General features: G+C 39.4%; 1 protein-coding gene across 1 annotated transcript in view; it reads right to left on the minus strand.

The window, feature by feature from the left end:
• The window catches only part of KCNQ3 (potassium voltage-gated channel subfamily Q member 3), a 350151-nt gene that overhangs the window by 110385 nt on the left and 217843 nt on the right, over positions 1 to 21923 (minus strand). The gene's annotated exons all lie outside the window — the stretch shown is intronic.

The following is a 21923-nucleotide window of genomic DNA, read 5'->3' on the forward strand; positions in this document are numbered from 1 at the left end:
CTAAGTAACTGGTCACCCAACAAGGGAATGGAGAGACTTGGATTTAAGTCCTAGACAAATGACTCCTTTGAATATGCTCATTCCCCTGTATCACAGGAGCATCTGCTCTTTCTGTTGTCTGAGTTTATAGTCTTGGTTCTACAAATATGATCAAGGTACTTCAAGCATTACCGTAGCACCAGAGTTCTTCATCTGTAATGTGCACACAGATCACCAAGGGATCTTGTTAAACAGCAGACTTCGATTACGTAGGTCTAGGGGGTGACGTCTGACAAGCTCCCAATGCTGCTGATACTGTAGGTCATTCCTTGAGTGGTGAGGATTTACACACTAACACAATGGTTGACAAATTCATGCTTTCTTTTCTAATGGCCGTGTAGATGAATTCTTTATCACACACATTCAGAATCTACTACGCTCCTAGCTCTGTGCTAAGTAATGTGGGCACGAAGAATTAAAAACTTAATTTTAAATTCCTTAAGAGCATGGGCTGTTATTTTGACTATTTTTCTTTGAATTACGAACACAGTAGGCACATAGTAAGCACCTGGTCAACAGGATTGTACATCCCCAGAGTCTAAAACAGAGCATTCAAATAACAAAATCAGACTGAGATGTATCCTGTGACAGATATTCTTAGTCAACTACTATGATTCATTCTCCCTTTTCTTCCTTACTGATGGAGACCAATTTCATTAAAAACAGCCCCAAATACTCACTCCCCCGCTTCCCTTGTGAATTGAGGTGGTCGTGTGACTTTGTTTTTGTCAATGAAATGTGCTAGGAAGTCTTTTGGCTTTTTCTCATAAAAAGGTCCCTATGTCTTCCTTCTCTCTTGTATATGGATGGATTTCATGCACACAGATGCAGTGTTTTTGTGATGATGAGGCAACTAAGGTGAGAGAAAAGCTAAGATAATCATTTAAATGTTGTCATTGGCATTGCTAAGCTGCTGAACAAATATCAGCAGCTTCGTGCTTCAAACATCTTGCTACATGAGAAAAATAAAATTCTTTGCTTTAGCCAATCTTATTGACCGTTACATGCAGTTCAGAGTGATTTTAACCAATGGTAACCTTTCCTAGTTAGGACATTTCTATCATGACAACAGCTAAGAGTAGCCTAGTCAAAACTTGGAAGCAAAACTATGTTAGGCATGAAAAACATGTTTTCAAAATTAATTCCAGCCAAACATCAACCAGAAGCATATTCTATGACTTGATCCAGATTCTGTTAGAGGCAAATCTTCTTTTCTGTTTTTATTTTCCCTTGCTTTCTAATCTACATTCTGTGGATCCATTCCATAAAATTATTTCAACTCAGGTCCTGGTATGAAAAATGCAAAATCCCAAGTTGACCTAATAGTTTCTAGCTTAACCTTGATATTCTGCCAGGGTGTGTGGGAAGCCTAGTGCTTTTGGATGCATTTTGGGTTATCTTTGAGCAGCAGTCTCAACATTAGCGTTGACTCATAGCTAATACATCACAGGGACAGCCTACTCTAAAAGCATCAATAGAAGTTTGGTTTCCTCCTTAGACTTTCAATGCTGATTAGAAGAAAAAGCAGAGCCCTACATCCTGTTTTCTTCCATTCATCTCACACACAAACACATCACTTTTCTTCACTGCTTAAGACAGAATCAGTCTAAATGGGCCTCTCATTTCACTTTGCTTTAGTTAGAGAACACACACAAAAAAGTTTGTCTTCATTAATATTTTACAGAAAGCCTAATATAAATTAGGTACTTATATAATGGAATCAATCACATCTTAATGCTGACTTTAAATTCTGAAGGTGGAGAAGCAGGCAAAAAAAAAAAAAGTTCTTTGGATATTTCAGCTGAAGCAATAAAGGAAAAGGTGTAATTTGACCTGTGGGGAAACTGACAAAGTAAATAAATCAAGTGAACACATAATTTATTGTCCAAACCAGACTACTTCGAACAGTGAAAGGAGGAGTTATTAATAATAATGCTGGGGCAGTAGGCATAAACTAGAACATACTGGGACAAACTGGGACATGTGGTCATGCTGTAAATAAAGGTATGTCTTCAGTTTTTTCCTAACCCCAGCCTACATAGCTCAACAATGCACAGAAGAAATGGCTCTGCTCTGTATTTGCAGGTAGGAAATCACACAAACATCTCATCTGCCTGTGTATAGCCCCTTGTGTTTCTCATGAAACCTCATATCAGGTCTCGCTCAGTCTTTGCTCTGTGAGGTGAGTGTTCACATCTTCTTTTGATAAGCAAGAAATCTGAATCTCAGAAAGGTTGTTATTTGCACAAGACTGTACAGCGTTGGGGCAATGGAGCAAAAAATATGCATAATTTTCTCCATGAAGAGTGTTTTTTATTTTTGGCAGGTGAAAGGCCAAGCAGTTCTTCCAAACAATTATTTCCAAATTTGGGAAATTGTCTCAAAGAAAGCCTGCACACGAGTTCTGAAAAGCCAATCCCATGATGGGGCTACCTTCTGCAGATGGGTGGAGGCAGGACGCAGAGAGAAAAGAAGATTCAACCTGAGAAACTTCAAAACAGAAGAAAGACAAACCTCCTGAAATACACACTATATCCTGGGCACTGTGGTAGACATCTATGTATTCCATCTTACTTGATTTTTACAACAAACACGAGGTAAGCATTCATGATCCCATTTTTCAGAATGAGAAACTAAGGCTCAGACCAATTAAGTGATTTGCCTCTGGCCAGGCAGCTGGTAAACGAACATAAAAGAAAGTTGTCCAGCCCCATAGCTGTGCTCTTGTCGCCACATCATATTGCCTGACTTGGTTAACTGGGAGTTTCTGGAATATCCACTCCTCTCCATTGCCACAGCTGCCCTGGCCCAGCCCCCATGCAATCTTCCCTGCGCTGCTGCCGGGGCTTCATTACCTTGCCCCATAAAGTCCAGAATGTAAATCACATTCAGTTGCCCAATCTTGTGAATATATTCAAAATAACTGATTTACATACATTAAAATGGTGAATTTTATGGCATGTGAACTATATGTAAAACAGAAAAAGATGGTTGGCAGCCAACAAAGTAACAAATCATAAAAGTTTGTAAAATATGGGTCAGATTCCAGCGTTCTCCTTAACCTTCTCTGGTGGCTTCGCATCACAGTGCATCCAGAAAAACACATAGCCTTCTGGATGTACTAGGGTTTCCCTAAATGATTTAAGAAAATTCCTTTTCAGCCATTAGCTGACCACCAAGTTAACTGGAGAGAGACTTAGGTGGCCACACATGAAAAACAATGTAGGCATTACAGAATTAATTCAGGAAATTTACTAAAGCCAGTCACTTGCCTCCTTAACTAGCTTTCTCTCCTTCTCTCGGTCTTTGCCAGTCATTTCCTGAACACACCATATAAACTCCCAGGTTGGGACATCTGCCTTTACTCTATCTATGCTGTGTCTGAAATACTCTGCTCCCTTCTGGAGGGCTGGCACCTTTTTATCATTTAGATCTCAGCCAAAATGTCATTTTCTTAGAAAGGCCTTCTCTTACCAATTAGAATAAGTTAGCACCTTTCTAAGCAGCTTTGAATACTATCACCAAGTCCATTTCTTGATAGCACTTAATCCTGTCTGAAATCATCTGACACATGACTTGGCATATGCTCTTGGAGTGAAAGGGGTCCGTGTGGGCTTCTTCACAGACCCAGCACATGGCCTGGCAGGAAACAGTTGATGAACGGGCTTCTTTTCTGGATAAACCCACCATAAAAACCTGTTTCTCTTCCACACGGCCACCTATACCAGCATGGAAAGTGGGAATGGGCAAAAATAGAAAGAGTGGAGAATTATCTATTCCACTCTTGCTAACTCCAACACTACTGGAGTTTCCTGAGCCCAGTTATGGGATACAAATTGTGAAGGGCAAACCTTTTTCATTTGGAAAATATTCAAATCTTCCAGGGAGTGAATATTTAAAAAACCTTTCCCAGGGACAATTGTTTTCCAACAACTGCAGCAAGCATAACCTCTATCAGGTTATTCCATCCAAACACAGAAAGCAAACAAGTCTTTGAAGCTTGCAGGGATTCAAATGTCTTCTCTTGTAAGTTAAAATAAAGGAAAAAGATATAGTGTTGACAATGAAAAGACAGAGGCCTAATTGAGAATGACTGAAATTAATGCTAATAATTAAAACAACAAAATATATATGGACACTGTCAATGAACATCTGCCATGTGCTAGTTTCATGCTGGGATGTTCACCTACATTATTTATCTGTTTATAAACCCAAGGTGGCAGGCAGAAATCTAAGGCGGGCCCCAAACTCCCTGTTCCTGCATAATTCCAAGAACTGTGATTATGAAGGATTTCACTCCTTTGGTTGTGTTTCCTTAGATGGCACAGCTGACTTTGAGTAAGAAGATTATCTAGGTGGGTCTGACTTTATCACAAGAGCCCTTTAAATCTGAGTCTAGAGATCAGAGACAGAGGAGTACGAAATTTAAAATAAAAGATTTGACACAAGTGAAGCTGTTCATTGCTAGCTCTGAAGATGAAGGGGATCATCAGTCAGGGCATGTGGGCAGCTTCTAACAGTTGAGAATGGCCTCTACCTGACAGCTAGCAAAGAAACAGAGACCTCAGTCCTACAACCACAAGGAACTGAATTCTGCCAACAACCTGAAACAGCTTGGAAGAGGATCCCAAGAATCAAATTAGAATGCAGCCCAGCCAACTCCTTGATTGCAGAACTGTGGGACCCTGCACAGAGAATTTAGCCATGTTATCCCCAGGTTTTTGACCTATAGAGCATGAGCTAACAAATGGGGTTTTTTAAGCCACTAGTTTACGGTAATTAGTTCTAGCAATGGAAAACTAATTCAACCACAATAACAAAGTAAATTAAGCCTGCTGACACATGGAGCCTAGATAAGAGGAATGATGGTAATGATAGTAGAGACGATGATGATAATAATTATAATGATGATGATGGTACAGCTGACATCTACTCTGTGTTCCAGGCATTGTGCTCAGTGCTGTGCATATATTATATCAGTTGATTCTCAAACCAACATTTATAAGCCAGGAACTAGTATTTTCATCTTTATTTGCAGCTGAAGACATTTAGGAACAGACACCTTAATTATGTCACTGGTCCAAGGTTACAGCATAGCCAAGATTCTAACTCAGAGTCCATCCAGCCCTAGTTCTGTGCACTTAGCCCATACGCAGCACCAGCCAAGTGCTGGCCCATGGTTGGCAACAGGAAAGGTCTTCACAGGAAATGAAGAGAATCAGGCTGGTGGTACCCACGAGGGCAGTCCAGGATAGGAGGGACAGTGTACATACAGGCCAGGAAGCTTAAGGCTGGATGAAAGCTGTGGGAAATTGAAAGCTAGGTAGTTTGTTGAAATATGTGCTTTAATAGTATTTCTTGATTGCAAATTATAGAAACTAAAAGTAAAACCACCTAAGATATAAAAGAAATTTGTCACTAAAATGAAAACAAGAACAAAACAAAACTAGAGCATTTCATGGCATTACAGAGCTGAGTCTAAGGTATTACAAGAACCAGGTTCAAACTGAAAGAGCAGGAGCACCGTCATCTTGGACAAACACCACCACTTTAAGTTCCAGCTCTCTTTCTAACCTCATGCATTCCAGGGAAATCACTTCTCTTCCAACAAGAAGCAGCCAGAAAGAGAAGACAGTAAAACACAAATAACGACAGCTCGGACACAGAAGGAGGGGGCAAGTATCTTGAGTAACCAGCAAACTTCACACTTATACAATGGGCCCCAGTAAAACAGTGGGCCCTAATAAGCGCATTCCTTTCCATTTTGGTGCACTAAGATAGGGAAGCTAAAAGACTCGGTTGGGTGGGGTATGCCTGTAGCTGCAGGAAGATGTATGGGAACAGACACAAAAGCTCTCCCTCCCAGAGAAGCAAGATAAAGAGACACAGACTAAAAGCTGGCCTATGTGGTCTGAAGTGGGGTGAGAGCTGATAAAAACTCTGTTCTATACAGATAGCATACCTGGTTCTAACTGAACCTTCGGGCCCTAGGAGGATAAGGCATCCCCTCATCATGAGCCCTTGAACCCTTAAATACTCTTAGTCTGTAAAAGGGAAGGCTCCTGACCTAACTCGGCCAGAAGCCCCTCTCAGGCTTACTCTTTAAAATAAACCTCTTTGACTGCTGAGCAGCTCTGTGTTTCTTTCTTCCTTCTTCAACTCTTACACAAACACTATCTCTCTCCATTTGCTCCTTCTTTTGCAACATTCTCATCTTCTCCCATTTGTATTTTTCTCTCTTCCTGTCCTACTCTTCTCCTCCTTTCCCCCTGGCCTCTTTGGGTAACATTATTGCCAATAACTTCCCAAATATGTTATACTCTAAGCATGATGAATAATGGCATCTCTGAGGCTCAAGAGCAAATTCTCAGGGAAAGAATCTGTTGATCCAGCTTAGATTAACACCCCCAGACCAATGCTGTTTCCATGAAGTCATATGGTCCTAACCTAGACACTCAGACTGCAACCATATTAATGAGGGAGGGAAGAAAAAAAGTTTTTAATAGAAGTATAATGGGAAAGCTACCCCGTAAGTGTTAACAACTGTGACATAGAGTAGGAGAAGGTTATAGAGGTAAAGACAGAGGCAAGGTCATGAAATAATTTATGGGCCAGCTTACTTAATAACGAATTAACTGATGGACCCAAAGTCTTGGCAGAATCTTATTTGGACATTAACATATTACCAGTAAAGTCCTGGGCCCCTTACTTCATACAATTTATAGGCTCAGAGGCTCCTCCATAATTAAGTTTAACCCTGAAATGTAGGCTTTGGAAATGCTGGAAAAACCAAAGCTGCAAATTCCAACACATGCCTTACTCCAGCCCTCCCTCCTGTTTAATTTGACTCCATCGGCTGATAGTACCTGCAAATACATCCTGCTCCTCTTTGGCAAATTGCTAAATCCAAGAAGATGTAATCCACCACGTTCTAACACATGAATAAACAAAAGCTGAGTGAGAGATTGAGGAAATTTAACACCTCTGTAAGTACCACTAAGGTTATTGCTTGGAGAATTAAAGTGCATTTCATGAGAGCCACTGATTTAGGAAGTTGGTGATATAGGGGAAGACAAAATGAAACTCATTTGAGAAGGGAGGAGACTGGAAGAAGATTGTTAGTACGCCAGGAAGCCTTGTATATTAATGTTGAAACCAACAGACTACAAAACGTGGAAGATCGTGCCCATGCTGCAATTTGCTAATGCTATGTGTAACTCTTGCAATGATTTCCAGTGAAATATGACGTTTAAGAAACACTTGCATTATTGAGCCAGACCCCATATATTACCAATTTTAGATAGATTGTAGAAAACCTTCAGTTAAAGATAACACAAGCAATTCCCGGATTTGATTCTTAGTTCTACCCCATGATAGTTGAGTGATCTTGTACAAGTCATTTCAGATCTATGAGCCCCAGTTTCTATGTGGGGAGAAAAATTCTTGAGTTGTTGAGAATATTTAAAGGTCTGATGACAACCTTTGACACAAAGTAGATAATCAAATATATGTCAGCTTTGCTATCTTCCATTTCACTTTCAATCATGGCCTTTGAGGCACTCATACAGTATTTAAATCTTGATTCTGCTACCTATTTTATTACCCTGGAAATGCTCTAGGTCTAAAGGAATCTTTACAGCTTGAGTCAAATGCATCATTTCCAGATGGGTTGGGAAACAGTGCAGGAACGCTGTATTTGCTACCAACTCCTCATGACACTAAATATTGACACACAGATTGGGAGGATGGCACATCCATAGTACCATGCCATGATTTCAACTACCTCTATCCTTTGTCATGTTCACCTCCCCTGTGTACTTATCCTGAAAAATAAAGCAGAATTTCCTCCTGGCAAGCAACTAATATCTATCTTCATGTCAGAGACATCATGGGAAGCCAAAGAGGCTTTGATAGGTCAAAGTGAGCCTGGAACCACCTCCTTATGATGAGGGCAGAGCTGTTTGTCACTTTTGTTAACTGTTGTATCCCAAGCACCTAGCTTTGTGGCTGGCACCTAGTTGGTTCTCAGTAAATATTTACTGAACAAATGAAAGAACATGTGAACGAGTCAATGAAAGTCTATTATGAACCTGGCATTGTATTAGGGATTTTATATATGTTAACTCCTTTAATCTCAGAACAACGCAACGAGCTATTTTTTTTTTTTTTTTTTTTTTGAGACAGAGTCTTCTTCTGTAACCCAGGCTGGAGTACAGTGGCTTGATCTCATGTCACTGCAGCCTTTGCCTCTCAGGTTCCAGTGATTCTCCTGCATCGGCCTCCCAGGTATCTGGTATTATAGGCACATGCCACCACACCAGGCTAATTTTGTATTGTTAGTAGAGACTGCATTTCACTATGTTGACCAGGCTGGTCTCGAACTCCTCACCGCAGGTGGTCTCCCACCTCAGCCTCCCAAGCATGAGCCACTGTATCCAGCCTACCTAGCTACAATTCTTATAACTATTTTATAGGTGAGAAAACACCCTTAGAGATGTAAAATAAGTTGCCCAAGGTCACATAGCTGGAAAACTGTCAGCACTTCTACCATTGTATTTGTGTTTTTGAGTACGATGTAAAATTCTTGATACCTTTTAAAGGCGTTATGCAATGGAATTATTTAAAATAATTTTGCTATAGTTATCATTATCTATTGCCTCCTTTGTCCTTAGAAAAACACTGAGTGGTAGAAGGGTAAAGAATTATTCTTTCTTTTGCAGAAGTGAAACTGAAAGTGAAATTGGACTAACTTACCAAAGACTGTATCAAGCATTATACAGTAAAAGGCATCTGGGTAGATCACGGATGTTTTAATTTGCTTAGAAACTTACTCTTCTGTGCATAACCACTTAACAGCAATGACATTTCCATCTCAGGCAGGAAGTAAATTCAGCTCATTCTTTTGGGTTGCATTAGTGGGAAAGTAATATTTATTTGAGTCAAGTAGATTGAATGGCAAGTACCTCATATGTGGGTAAGTGAGAGTTGCTGACCTTTGAGGTGGTTAATGCATCTGCTTGTTGCTATCCAATAGCTTTTTACTAGTCAATCAACAGACACTTATTGAACACCTACTGTCCATAGGACATTGTGCAGGGATTCATGGAGGTGGGGTGGGAAGAAGATAACCCTGTGTTTTGAGGGAATTTGAGGGGTGCTCATCCATGGACCACCTGTGATATGCTAGCAACCTTCACGTCTTGCATCATCTGATCATTAAAACAGCTTCAGAAGATTGACACTGTTTATGCTTAGAGATATAAAGGACCTTCCCAGAGTCACACACTGTTACCAGCAAAGTTGAAATTTAAACCTAGATTTCTCTGATTCCAGAGCTTAAGTTGGACATCTGTACTACACCATCTCTATCATTTAGTTTTATAATAATCTATTTCCTCTTTCCAGACTACATAAGTGATAGAAACCTAAATTCATAGATACACTAAAAATATAAATTCCATTACTATTTCATTCACTGTTGTATCTCCAATACCTAAGACAATGCCAGGCACATAGTAAGTACCAAATGAACATTCATTGAATGAATGAATAATTGCATTATTTTTTAATCTGAATCCCCAGGGCTTATCATGATACCTGACATTGCATTTTTTAAGGAACAGAACAATGTTTATGTTCATTTACAGGCACTTTGTCTAAATCCTGTGGCGTAGACTTCATATTCCAAGTTTTATAGGTAAGCACCTAAATCTCCGAGATAATAAGCAGGTACCTTGGGGTTAAATGAATTTTAGACAGAGAAACTCCTTCTGTTCACTTCTGTTCTATCATGTTTTTTACCCGAAGAAACAGGGGCAATATTGAAATGTTTTGGAGGTGGAGTAAGATGATAAAATCCCATTGCAGAAGGATCCGTAGCAGCAGTGGACAAAAGGCTTCATGATGGGAAGACAGTAGGCAGGAGAAAGAGAACCATCTGATTAACGTGCCAGCTTAATTCTGATAAATGCCTATGAGATTTAGCTCTAATAATGTTCAGCCAATTCTACAGATGAGCAACTGGAGGCAACAAAGGTTCCATAATGTGCCCAAACTTACAAAACTAGAAAGTGGTAGAGCCAGGATTTGGATTCTCACATGTGAGATCTGACGAGTCTCCAGTCTCACTACTGAAACTCTCAAAAAGGGAAAGAAAATGTGAGTTGGAATTATGCCCAGTGCTTCCTGGAGGAGGTGACAGGTGACTTTCGTTTGGAAAGCAGAGCAAGTGGCAAGAGAGTAGGGAGGAAATTCTAAACAGAGAAACTGCCAAGGTTTGTGGTCAAAAAAGGAAGCACATGTAGGACCCTGAGGGGCTTCAGTCTGATGGGAGCAGAGGAAAAAATAGAAAATTAAAAGTTAATCCTTTTCTTACCCCTGTAAAAAGATTATATTGGAATCCTCACCACGTAAGACAAGAGTGCCTCATGGAAAGAGCAATGGCTTTAGTGTCAGAGACTTGACCTCAGATCCTGATTCCCAACTTAACAGCTACATGCCTTTGGATAAATGACTTCATCTCCCCAACCTCAATTTTGTAGCAAGGTAAAGTATCTAATGGTTTGGTGTACACAGCAAGTACTCAACAATTGTTCATTTCCCTTTATCTCTTCCTTTCACTGATCGACACAAGGGTAGAAATGCCTGGCAATTACCCTTGCATCCAGATTCTAAGCTTTCAGGATATTATATTGACTTAATGCTCTAGGTATTATCATTCTTGGACTGTGCGTGTGTACCCATCCTTTACTGAAAATCAGAGGAAGATCAATGGCAACAGGCATTTACTAAGCCTTCAGATGCCAGGTACTCAGGAAAGCTACTGCTTAGCAGAGAAGGTGGGTGTCCTAGATGTCACTGTGCAGATTCAACCACTGATGAGGGACAGAGGTTCCTGGTCCTCCAACACCCCCTGGAATCTCAGAACTGGTCAGGGTAAGAGATACCAGACAGTTCAGAGTGCTGAAACTCCTCCATATTTATTCACCACCTGAGACAACAATGATTTATCTTTCATGAACTTGAATTATCATTTGACATAAGATATTTTAATATTTATTTTTGAAAGAAAAATTTATATCACTTTGTATAAATAGAAGAAAATTATAAAAATTAGTATAATGAAAAAAGAGAATAAAAAGAGCTTAGGTTTTGTTCTTTTTAAGAAATAAAAATCCAGGGAGAGAAAGGAAGGGAGGGAGAGAAGGAAGGAGAAAAGACGGAAGGAAAGAAAATGGAAAGGAGGAGGGAGTAAAGGCAACCAGTAGTTGATAGAGAGGCGTTAAAAATATTCTGTCCCTAAAAGGAGATTTTCTCTTTTTAACCAAAAACATCAAAAGAATGAAAAAGGCAAACACCCTCATACTGTGTTATTCAGTGTTTTACAGTGTCCAGTTTCTCCATTTACTTTCTAAAATACATCTCATGAACAAAATCTATGTTTGGGAAAATGCAGACCCAGACCCACATTTTTCACATGGGAGACTGAGGTTGGGTCAGAAGGCCTCCAGTTCAAGTCCAGCTGCACAGAAATGAGCTAAAGTCGTCTCTGCTCCCATTCCAAGTAAGCACAGAAGCCTAAGGGATACCGCTCTCATTTCTGCCTGTGTCATCCCATAATTATTTATTGGCAACTCTGGAGCCTTGAGGTAAAAGTCTTTTCATTATTTATAGAAGCACAGTTTTTATTACAAAAGAAACATAATCACAGCACCTCACTTGACCAACAACAACAACAACAAGATGAAAAAGCTACCCACAATTCCACTACTCTGGCACATTGGTATATTTTCAGTCAGCATTTCTTTTATGCATTTATTTACATAAGTGCAATCACAATATACGTACCTTTTATTTTAGTATCTTGAATGGTCTTGCCCAATCTCCTGAAATAATTTGTACCTGTTCATAGCAAAAGGCTTGGGAAAAAACTGAATTTCCTCTGTGACTACTTTCATGTTTGTCCCTTAGTTCCTTCATTTGCAAAATGTGAGAAAAACTACCATACTTGCTCTCAGGGCAGTTACAAGGATTCTCAGAGGGGATATATGTGAAATACTTGGGAGAATCTGACTTGTACCCACCTTTCATACATCATCCTCTGCAGTTTCTTCCTATTTATAAGTCTGTTGCTCAGGGTCATCATCTGCAAAACTCCTATCTACTTGTCAAAGCCCTACTCAGATGTGCTCTCTTACAGGAAACCTTCCCTTCTTCCTAAAATGCTTTCCTTCTATATTATGCCTGCAGCCTCTCCATGCATCTAATGTGTTTAGTAAATGGACTCTAAATACACAAGTGTGATACAAATATATTTATTGGTTAAAAAAATTACAGATGAAGTTAAAACTTCTGAAAGTTTTAACCACCATTCTCCATGCTCACCAAGAAAATAACTTAGTTGCTTCCACCACTCATCTTCCAAGTTAACCACCAAGTTGACATAGATTTATAATGTCTCTCTAGTAACTGTGTCATACTCAGTATATCATTGTCCCGTTTAGTGTATGTCTTAGAAACTTAAGCATATTAGAACACATAGATTATCTCATTTTTTTCTAACTACTGTTTGTCACAATTTATTTAGCTATTCCTCAACATACATGTTGCTGCATCCTTGTACATGCCTTCCTGGTCAATTTCCACTTGTTTGCTTAACTAGTTAGACCATGAGTTCCTTGGGGATTGGACCTACATCTTATTTTACCTCAGTACTCCTTTAATTTAGCAGAGTGTCTGTTACATACAAAATGCCCAATAAGTAGTTGGTGAATAAATATTCACCAATGTATTAAATGAATAAATAAATGATGAGAAAATCAAGGGACCCCTCCAGAATCTAGACATGGAAACGAGAAGGCTTTCCTGATCTTTCTTCCCAATACATTGACCTTGAAGATTCAGAGCATGGTAAGTTTTCCACATGGGGCATGGCCAGGGGCCCTCAGTTATTTTAGAGGAGCACAGCTGCTTACAGTAAACAGACTGCCTGTCCCACTTAACAATTCTTGTGCAAGTGCCCAGAGCCCTTTGGGCACAGGCAAAGGGGATTTAAATAAACTTAGGAAATAAATAAATAATGGCTTCAAAATAGCCAAATGGGATATTTCCAATAAACCATTTCTTTATAGGACAGAAGGAACACTAGGGGAAAAATGCCCAAAGCAGCAAATTTATGAAGAAGTTATAAAGTTAACAGAAATAGGAGGTTTGCAGAGAAATATGCTGCTTTAGCATCCCATCTTAAGGGTATTGCTGGAGTTTTCATTTTTTTTTTATGAGGCAGTCATGAAGTTAGAAATATAAATGATACTTTAAATCATTATTTAGCAAGAGGGGAGCAATTTCTCTGCTTAGGCAAGCCTGATAATGCTGCCATGATAATGTCCCTTGTTCATTTGTTCTCTCTCCAAGAAGCTGGAAATATTTGATAGATTATTACAGTCTGTGCACTTAGCATGGGACACCATCACATCAGATTATTTAATGGAGTGTTCCATTTCAGGGTTGAGCCAGCACTTTCTGCCTTTATTTGTGCTGTCCCTTCAACTCTGTCTTTCCTGACTCCACTGATTTCTCAGCTTTCAGCCCAGCATTACGTCCTCCAGAAAATCCTCAGCACCACGGAGAGGTATATTGCAGGGGCTATCAGCACCATGCACTGCCTGTGTGAGACTGTCAGCTGCACAACACTCTGAGTCTCACTTTTGGAATTTATAAAATACAGAGGATATTGGCAGTTACATCGTAAAGTTCACATAAAGATTAGATGTTCATAAGTACTTGCCAATTATTTGCCATAGTAATAATAATTATAGTCATAGTAATAATAATTGTTATTATGCTTTTCATCACCTGATATTCTCTCTATCAAAGACAAGCTGGGGTCTCTTGTCTCTATACCTACAACATACTGTGACTGCCTCATTGTGACTTTTATTATATTGTCTTGTTGTCATCTATGGACCTGCATTTTCCCCTAGCTGTGCTCTTCTGGAGGGCCTACTTTCTTCATGAACTCCAACAAAATTCCCACCTTTATTAATGTCTATGTATTTTCTCTTCTCTATTTTATTTTATCTGCACAATGAAGCTAGAGGTTAAGCTGGGTAACTTTTCAACTTTCTTTGGATGCAAGAGAAAATGAAGTTCAAAGAGGCAGGGTGACTTCATCAAAGTCCCCCATGTTTGATGAAGTCCAAGTCCTGACTGAATCTCTCTACACCACAAAATAACCGTGTTATCATCTCTTAACACATTGGCCATCTTAACTCCTTGATGGCTAAAAGGGCAAGAGAAAATCCTATTAGAGACTAAGAAGACGGCCAGGCAAGGTGGCTCACGCCTGTAATCCCAGCACTTTGGGAGGCTGAGGTGGGTGGATTATCTGAGGTTAGGAATTCGAGACCAGCCAGGCCAGCTGGCCAAGATGGTGAATCCCTGTCTCTACTAAAGGTATTTTAGAAATTAGCCAGGCATGGTGGCGAGTGCCTGTACTCCCAGTTACTCAGGAGGCTGAGGGGGAGAATCCCTTGAATCCAGGAGGCAATTGCAGTGAGCCAAGATCGCACCACTACACTCCAGCCTGGGCAACAAGAGCAAAACTCCATTTCCAAAAAAAAAAAAAAAAAAAAAACCTGAGACTATTTCATTCAGCCTGATTATTTGGAACAAAAAGGGAGAAATGAGGTTAACAGTAACAAACACTTACATATCACTTACCAGATGCCAAGCACTGTTTTAAGCACTTCACAAATGTTAGCTCATTTAATCCTAATCAAAGCCCCAGGAGTGAACACTATTATTATCTCTATAGTATAGAAGTGGAAACAGAGACACATCACTTTACCAGAGTTTACACTGCCAGTAAGTGGCAGAGCTGGGATTCAAACCCAGGTGTCTGGCTCCACAGCCTGTTCTGTTAACTGCCATTAACATTACAACTCCATGAAATGTACATATCAAAAATATATATTTGCACTGCATGTAAGAGAAACATTTCCTAGCTTTCTCTTGGGTTTCTGAGAATCACAGTTACTATTGTGGGAAAGGGTATTGATGACATTTTAGTTGTTAGATACTTTTCTTCTTTTCTGATACCAGACTCCATATTAGTGGCTCCCAAAAGCCGATCCATGGACATTTTTTAGTCTATAAGTTTCCATATACCTATATCTATATATCTGTCTGTATCTATCTATATCCATATAGATATAGTATCTATATCGATATCTATATAGATAAACTTACTTGGAAAGAAAATAATATCTCATATCTATCTATATCTATATGAGATAGTATTCTCTTTCCAAGTAAGCATAGGAATAAGCATATAAATATCCTATTAAAGTTAATTAGTTAGTTCACCACCACTGCAGCTCCAAGTGAAAGCAAAAAGTGACTAGAGCTCTGTTTCTTCCTTTGTGTTAACTTCTAGGGAAAGCTCAAGACCGTCTTTGGCCCACTCTGAATTACCTAATTTAACACAATGAGCAAAACAAAGTGAGAGCTCAAATTCTAACAAGATTTGTTGAGCTCTTTTGTTTGATAGCAGCACTCCAAAACCCTTGTCTTTCCACTCTGATATGCTCAGTCCATGTGATTCACTTGGGGCTGCACCTCCTCCATTCCCAACATAATTGGGCACAGGCCCCTGCCCCAGCCAATCAGCAGATTACTTTTACTCCCTGCCGTGGTGAGTGGCTGAAGAACAAGACCCAGCTGAATTACTTTGTTTACAGGCAATAAAGAGACAGATGTTTGCTGGGACTGTTGCGAAGGGGAATCTGTTTTCACCGGGATGGCTTAGGGCTAGGCCAGAACCCGAGTGTGCTGGGGGCAGTCTTTCCTCCAGGAGAAGAGAGTCTGACAGAAAATGGAGCCTACATGGAGAAAAGAAGAGCCAAGTGACAAGGAGACAAACAGATTCCTGACAACATCACTTGAGCCTCTGGACTCAACCTGGCTGGAAGGATCTTTAGCAATTCTTTAATGAAGAAACATAGAAAGGCCGACCCCATGGAATATCTTCTATAAATCAGACTTGTATTTAGCCCTAAGTTAATGAACTAGTAAACAGTGTGTGGTTATCATTTTATACTATGAGGGCATAATGTATTTTTAAAGATTTCATAATGTCTTAAGTTTCTGGGTCAGGCTGAAATAAGGCTACACCTACCTTAAAATATAGAGTCGAATTTTGGGGGGCTCAGTGACCTAGTTGTACAGCACATGGACAGATTATAAAAGCAATCTCTCAGGAGACTTTTGGCTCATTTGTGGACCATTTCTCCATTCCAACGTAGATTGGGTGGACCTCAGGTTGAGACGTTGGTGTCTCACAGGATGCAAGGGCTCCTTCTCCAGCTCACTGGGCACTCTGTCATGGGCTGGCTCCAACCTGGCAAAATGTAATGGCTGCCCTTAAGGTTCTCAAAGAGGGGGATCTCAAGCTCTCCTCTATCTACTATATACCAAAATTTTGACAGAAGAAAACTTTATTGAGGAAGGATTTTGTGAAGTGCATGCAGTTCATCAACTCTCCCAGATAGTCTGAGATGGACCCCTAGAGCAGATAAGATCATTAGAAAGACATGCATTTGTGGCTAGGTACTGTGGCTCATGCCTGTAATACCAGCACTTTGGGAGGCTGAGGCGGGCGGATCATTTGAGCTCAGGAGTTTGATACTAGCCTGGGCAACATGGTGAAACCTTGTCTTTACCAAAAATACAAAAAATTAGCCAGTGTGGTGGTGCGCATATGTGGTCCCAGCTACTCGGGAGGCTGAGATGGCAGGATCACCTGAGCCTGGGAGGTGAAGGTGGCAGTGAGCTGTGATTGTACCACTGCACTTCAACCTGGATGATAGAGTAGACTCCATCTCAAAAAAAAAAAAAAAAAAAAAAAAAAGAAGACATGCTTTTGTATTGCCCTCCAAAAACACTGCCTTCATTGAACTGCAAGGAGGAGAGTAGCATCCACTGAAGGTCTAGATCGGGAAAAGCTGCAAAAAGATCCGTTGATTGTGAGGATGACCCCTTTGAAGATGCTGTGGAAGATACTACTCCACCTGGTATCATTTTAAGAGAGAACTCCTGGGAAAACTTCTGAATGGTGATGGTTTTACTGAGAAACGGGATGCTTTGTTTTTGTGGTCTCTTCCAAACAAGATACTTTATGTTTCTGATGGGTTCCAGTCATTGTGTTGCCAATTCAGGCAGAGAGATTGGCTGACCCACCTGCAGAGAAAGTGTGTTGGTTGTGGGAGGCTCACTCATTTAGGTTTCCATTTTAGTTTTCCTTTCGGGATTGGCTCCCACCATTAATGTTATGTTATCACTATAGGCTACTCATGTCCTTTTTAGAACAAGGCCTCCTAAAAAACAACTCAGCAAGAGAATGTTCAAAAACATAGTTATGGAGAGACAGCTGGAGCCTGTGGGCCAGTGAAATTCTGCTATAACCAAGCAAACAGCCCTCTTGCAGAATTTTATATCGATCTGGACCTTTAGATGCCCCATTATGATCTGAAGGGTTATCATCACTATATCTAAATACAGGTGGAAAGGACGGAGGAAAGTATTCTTCCACTAATAAGTCCATTATTCCTTTCTCATCTTCTGGATCCTTCTAAGACAGTTCTGTAGAATCTTCGTGTTGGTGTGGGTCTCAGAGTGAGTTATGTCCTTTGTTTTTCTGCTGATGGGGAGGATCACGGCCACTGTGTGCGATCTCAGTGGGCATCATCTGCTGTTTCCCTCATGAAGCCTCTGGGGATGCCCTCCAGCTCGCTCTTATTGGACAGGCCCACTGGTCCTCTATCCATTGTAGATCATAGACATTCAGAGAGTGAAACTACTCTGGGTAAAACACTGCCCTCCTTCTCATTTTGCCTTCATCCCTGGCTGTTAAAAGGTCAGCCAATGCATTTCACCACCCTCATCAGTAGAACATTTCCACCATTTCTGGAAAAGCACCTTTCCACTTCTTCAGAGAGGGATTTTACAAAGGCACTTCTGGATCCCTTTTCAAAATTTACCTCCCTACCCATTCAAACAGAGGCATATATTTATGGAAGGTTTTCTATGTGTCAGCAAATGTGTGAGGGAGATTAAAAACCCCGCTTACTACACAGGAGTTTGACTTACAGCCGAAAATGAGATCCATTTTCAAAAGGCAAGGATAGAAAGACTTGGAAATTAGATGTGGGCACTACTCCTAGTTCTACATCTAGCTATCAACTGCAGACAGGTCACACTTTCTTGACTTCAGGGACCAAGTCTATAAAATGAGGGTAATAATGATTATGTCACTGAGTTAGGATAAACTAACATTACTAATCACCTACTATGAACCAAGTATTAGCAAGTAGGTACTGATGCTTTCCCCATATTACAAAAGAAGAAACTGAGGCACAGAGATGACAGGCCCGAAATCATGACACCAATGAATGTGAGCTCCAGGATCTGTACCTGGGCTATGTGACTCCAGAAACAATCTGCTCTCCTGTAGCTCCTGGAACACTAAAACTGACTCATGTGCCCATGGAATTGTGAGCACTGCTGCTCTATGAAGAGGCAGAAGGAAGTGTAGAATGAGCAGCATGTCGTCCCTGTAAACTGGTGACAGAGAGTAGATGAGCTCCCCTTTACACAAATGAGTGACTGGTGAGTAAATAGTACAGAAATTAAAGGGGATTTTAAGAAACATTAACAATTTAAAAATACCACTTGCATAGACAAATTAAAAACAGGCAATGCATAAAGTGAGGTGTATCAACTTGCACCCTAAGGATGCTACCATGATCACAAAGCTGTTGGATATGTTAATTCCTTTGTCATATGGTATTTTGATTGTATGTGTTTGTTTCTTTAACAACGTGGATCTCTGCGAGGTAAAAGTGTGTATATTATTTCTCCTTGCATTCCTAAAGGCTGATATTCAATGTTTTAGTAGTGAATGGGGCCGTATGTGGTGGCTCATGCCTGTAACCCCAGCACTTTGAATGGCCAAGGCAGGATCACTTGAAGTCAGGAGTTTGAAACCAGCCTGGCCAACACAGTGAAACCCATCCCTACCAAAACAATACAAAAATTAGCTGGGTGTGGTGGCATGTGTCTTTAGTCCCAGCTATTCAGGAGACTGAAGCAGGAGAATCACTTGAACTGGGGAGGTAGAGGTTGCAATGAGTGGAGATTGCACCACTGCACTCCAGCCTGGGTGACAGTGAGACTATGTCTGAAAATAATAATAACAATAATAATAAAAATTAATGAAAAAGACTGGTTCAGCAATGGTGAAGTAAAGACCTCCTACAGTCCTCTCTTCCTTAATAGCTACCCAAAGAAAGTATAATAAACTTGTTCAGATGTCTAAAAATTAACTAGAAGTTGGAAAAATCTGAGCGTTTATTTTTTAAAAACTGGCTGAATTGGTAAGAACAATGAGCTATGTTTCATTTTAATTTGCTTAATCCTATTCCTCCAATGCTACCCCCACCTCATGATGGCCTTAAAAACCAGTGGCTCCGAAAATCACAGTAAGAATAAGCAGCCCATATGCATCTGGAGGAGACAGAATGGAGCTAGAGTTCCTCCAAAACCCAATTTCCAGGTAGCTGTCATCAGTTGTTCTGTCTGGTGATTCCCTGAAAAATTCCACTTACAGGACTTGTTTATATTTGACCTGACTCAGAACTTTCTCAAAGAGAGTAGACTTTTCCCCCCAGAGAAGTTTGTCGAAAACAGTCAGTGGCAATTGTTAAACACTGCAGGTGCCTGAGCTGGCAATATGAGTTGGGGAAAATAACAAGTTAACCAAAAAACTTAAAAGGAAAATCTGTGCTACAGGGATTTTCCTACATAGCCCTGGCAACCTAGAAGACCAATTGCCTATCTTGCCTAGAGCTGGGCATATGCCCAGGGCTAAGTGCATACCCAATAAAGACCTGAGAAGTCCCTAAGCTCTCACCTTTTGATGATTTTAAGACACTAAGTAAGATGTGAAAACAAAGGTGGAGTTATAAACTAGCTGCCTGAGCATTAAAGTTATAGCCTGTCATGCACATTGAGACTCTTATCAATGGTTGAAAGACTTATTGGTCCCAGGAATTTAAGACAATTACTGTCCAATAATTAGCTGATCATTAAACCAACTGAACAGAGACTTAAGTGGGCACACATGAAAAAGAATACAGGCATTACAGTCTTAATTCAGAAAATTCATTTAAAAATTACATCAACAACAATGAAACCATTGTTTCATTTTATCTAATTTCTAAAGTTGACACATTTTATTTAAAATGTCCAGTTTCAAAAACAATGAGCTACGCACAGAACAAAATGCATTACCTATAACCAAGAAAACAAACAAACCAAAAGACCAGTCAATAGAAAATTGTCAAAATAAAAAAAGAAAGTTGTCTGTGAGGAAGCCCAGATGTAGAACTTACTAGACAAAAGATTTTATGCCTACTACCTTATATGCACAAAACACAAGTTGAAACCACATACAAGAACTAAAGAAAATATTAAAAGAATGTCTTACCAAATAGGTTATATTGACAAAGACATAATCTATATGTAATAAATAAATAAATAAATAAGCAAAATAAAAAATTCATGAGAAGTCAACATTATGCTTAAGCTGGAAGAAGAAAAATAAGCCAACTTGAAGATAAGTCAATTGAAATTACTCAAATTGAGGAACAAAAAGAATAAAGAAAAGTATATAGAGCCCTAGAGATCTGAAAGACACCATCAAGTGTAGCAACATATGTATATGGACGTTCCAGAGGGAGAGGAGTGAGAGAAAGGGTCAAAAGCATTTGAAGAAATTTGGCTGAAAACTTCCAAAATCTGATGAAAAATATTAATCTAAACACCCAAGAAGGTCAATGAAATCCAAGTAGATAAACTCAGTGAATCAGAGCTAGATACCACATAATAAAACTCTTAATAGGCAGAAACAGAGAATTTTGAAAGCAGCAAAAGAGAAACAACTCATCATATATAAGATTGGTCCTCAATAAGATTAACAGTTGATTGCTTATCAGAAATCAAGGAGGCCAGAAGAACATAGGATGACATATTTAAAGTGCTGAAAGAAAAATACTGTAAACCAAGAATTCTACATTTAGCAAAACTATCCTTTAAAAATGAAGGGAAAATTAGGGCATTTCCAGAGTTAAAACAAAACAAGCACAAACAAAAGGCAGAGAATTTGTTGCTTGAAGACCTTCACTACAAGAAATTTTGAAAGGAGTCTTTTAGGATGAAAGAAAAGGACATTAGTAACTCAATTCCACATAAGGAAAGAATGAAGGTAACTACATAGTTTACATATACAAGACATTAGAAATGTACTTTTTGTTTGCAGTGCTTTTTTTCTCTATCTGACTTAAAAGACAACCCATGAAGAAATAATTATACATGTTTGTTTGTGAGCATGCAATGTATAAAAGATATACTTTTTATGACAATGCTAGCACAAAGAAGCAAAGAGTGAATGGAGCTATATAGAAGCAAAATTTTTTTGTAAACCAGCAAAATGAAATTGGTATTAATCTGAACTAGATTATGGTAAATTAAAAAAAATATTTTAATCCTCAGGAAATAACTTTAAAAAGTAAAGAAAAAGGAGAATTAAAGCAGTGCACCAGACAATCTATTTAATACAAAAATAGACAGTAATGAAAGAATGGAAGACCAACAAAGACATTAGACATACAGAAAACAAATAGTAAAAAGGCAGATGTAAGTTTTAGAATATCAGTTATTACATTAAATATGTACAGATTAAACGCTCCAATCAAACATAAGAATTTAGAAAAATTGATACAAATCATGATAAAACTATATGCTGTCTATAAGAGACAGTTCAGGCT

The sequence above is a fragment of the Sapajus apella genome, unplaced genomic scaffold, assembly GCF_009761245.1.
Source record: "Sapajus apella isolate SASKATOON/1434 unplaced genomic scaffold, GSC_monkey_1.0 scaffold3, whole genome shotgun sequence".
NCBI classification, from domain to species: Eukaryota; Metazoa; Chordata; class Mammalia; order Primates; family Cebidae; genus Sapajus; species Sapajus apella.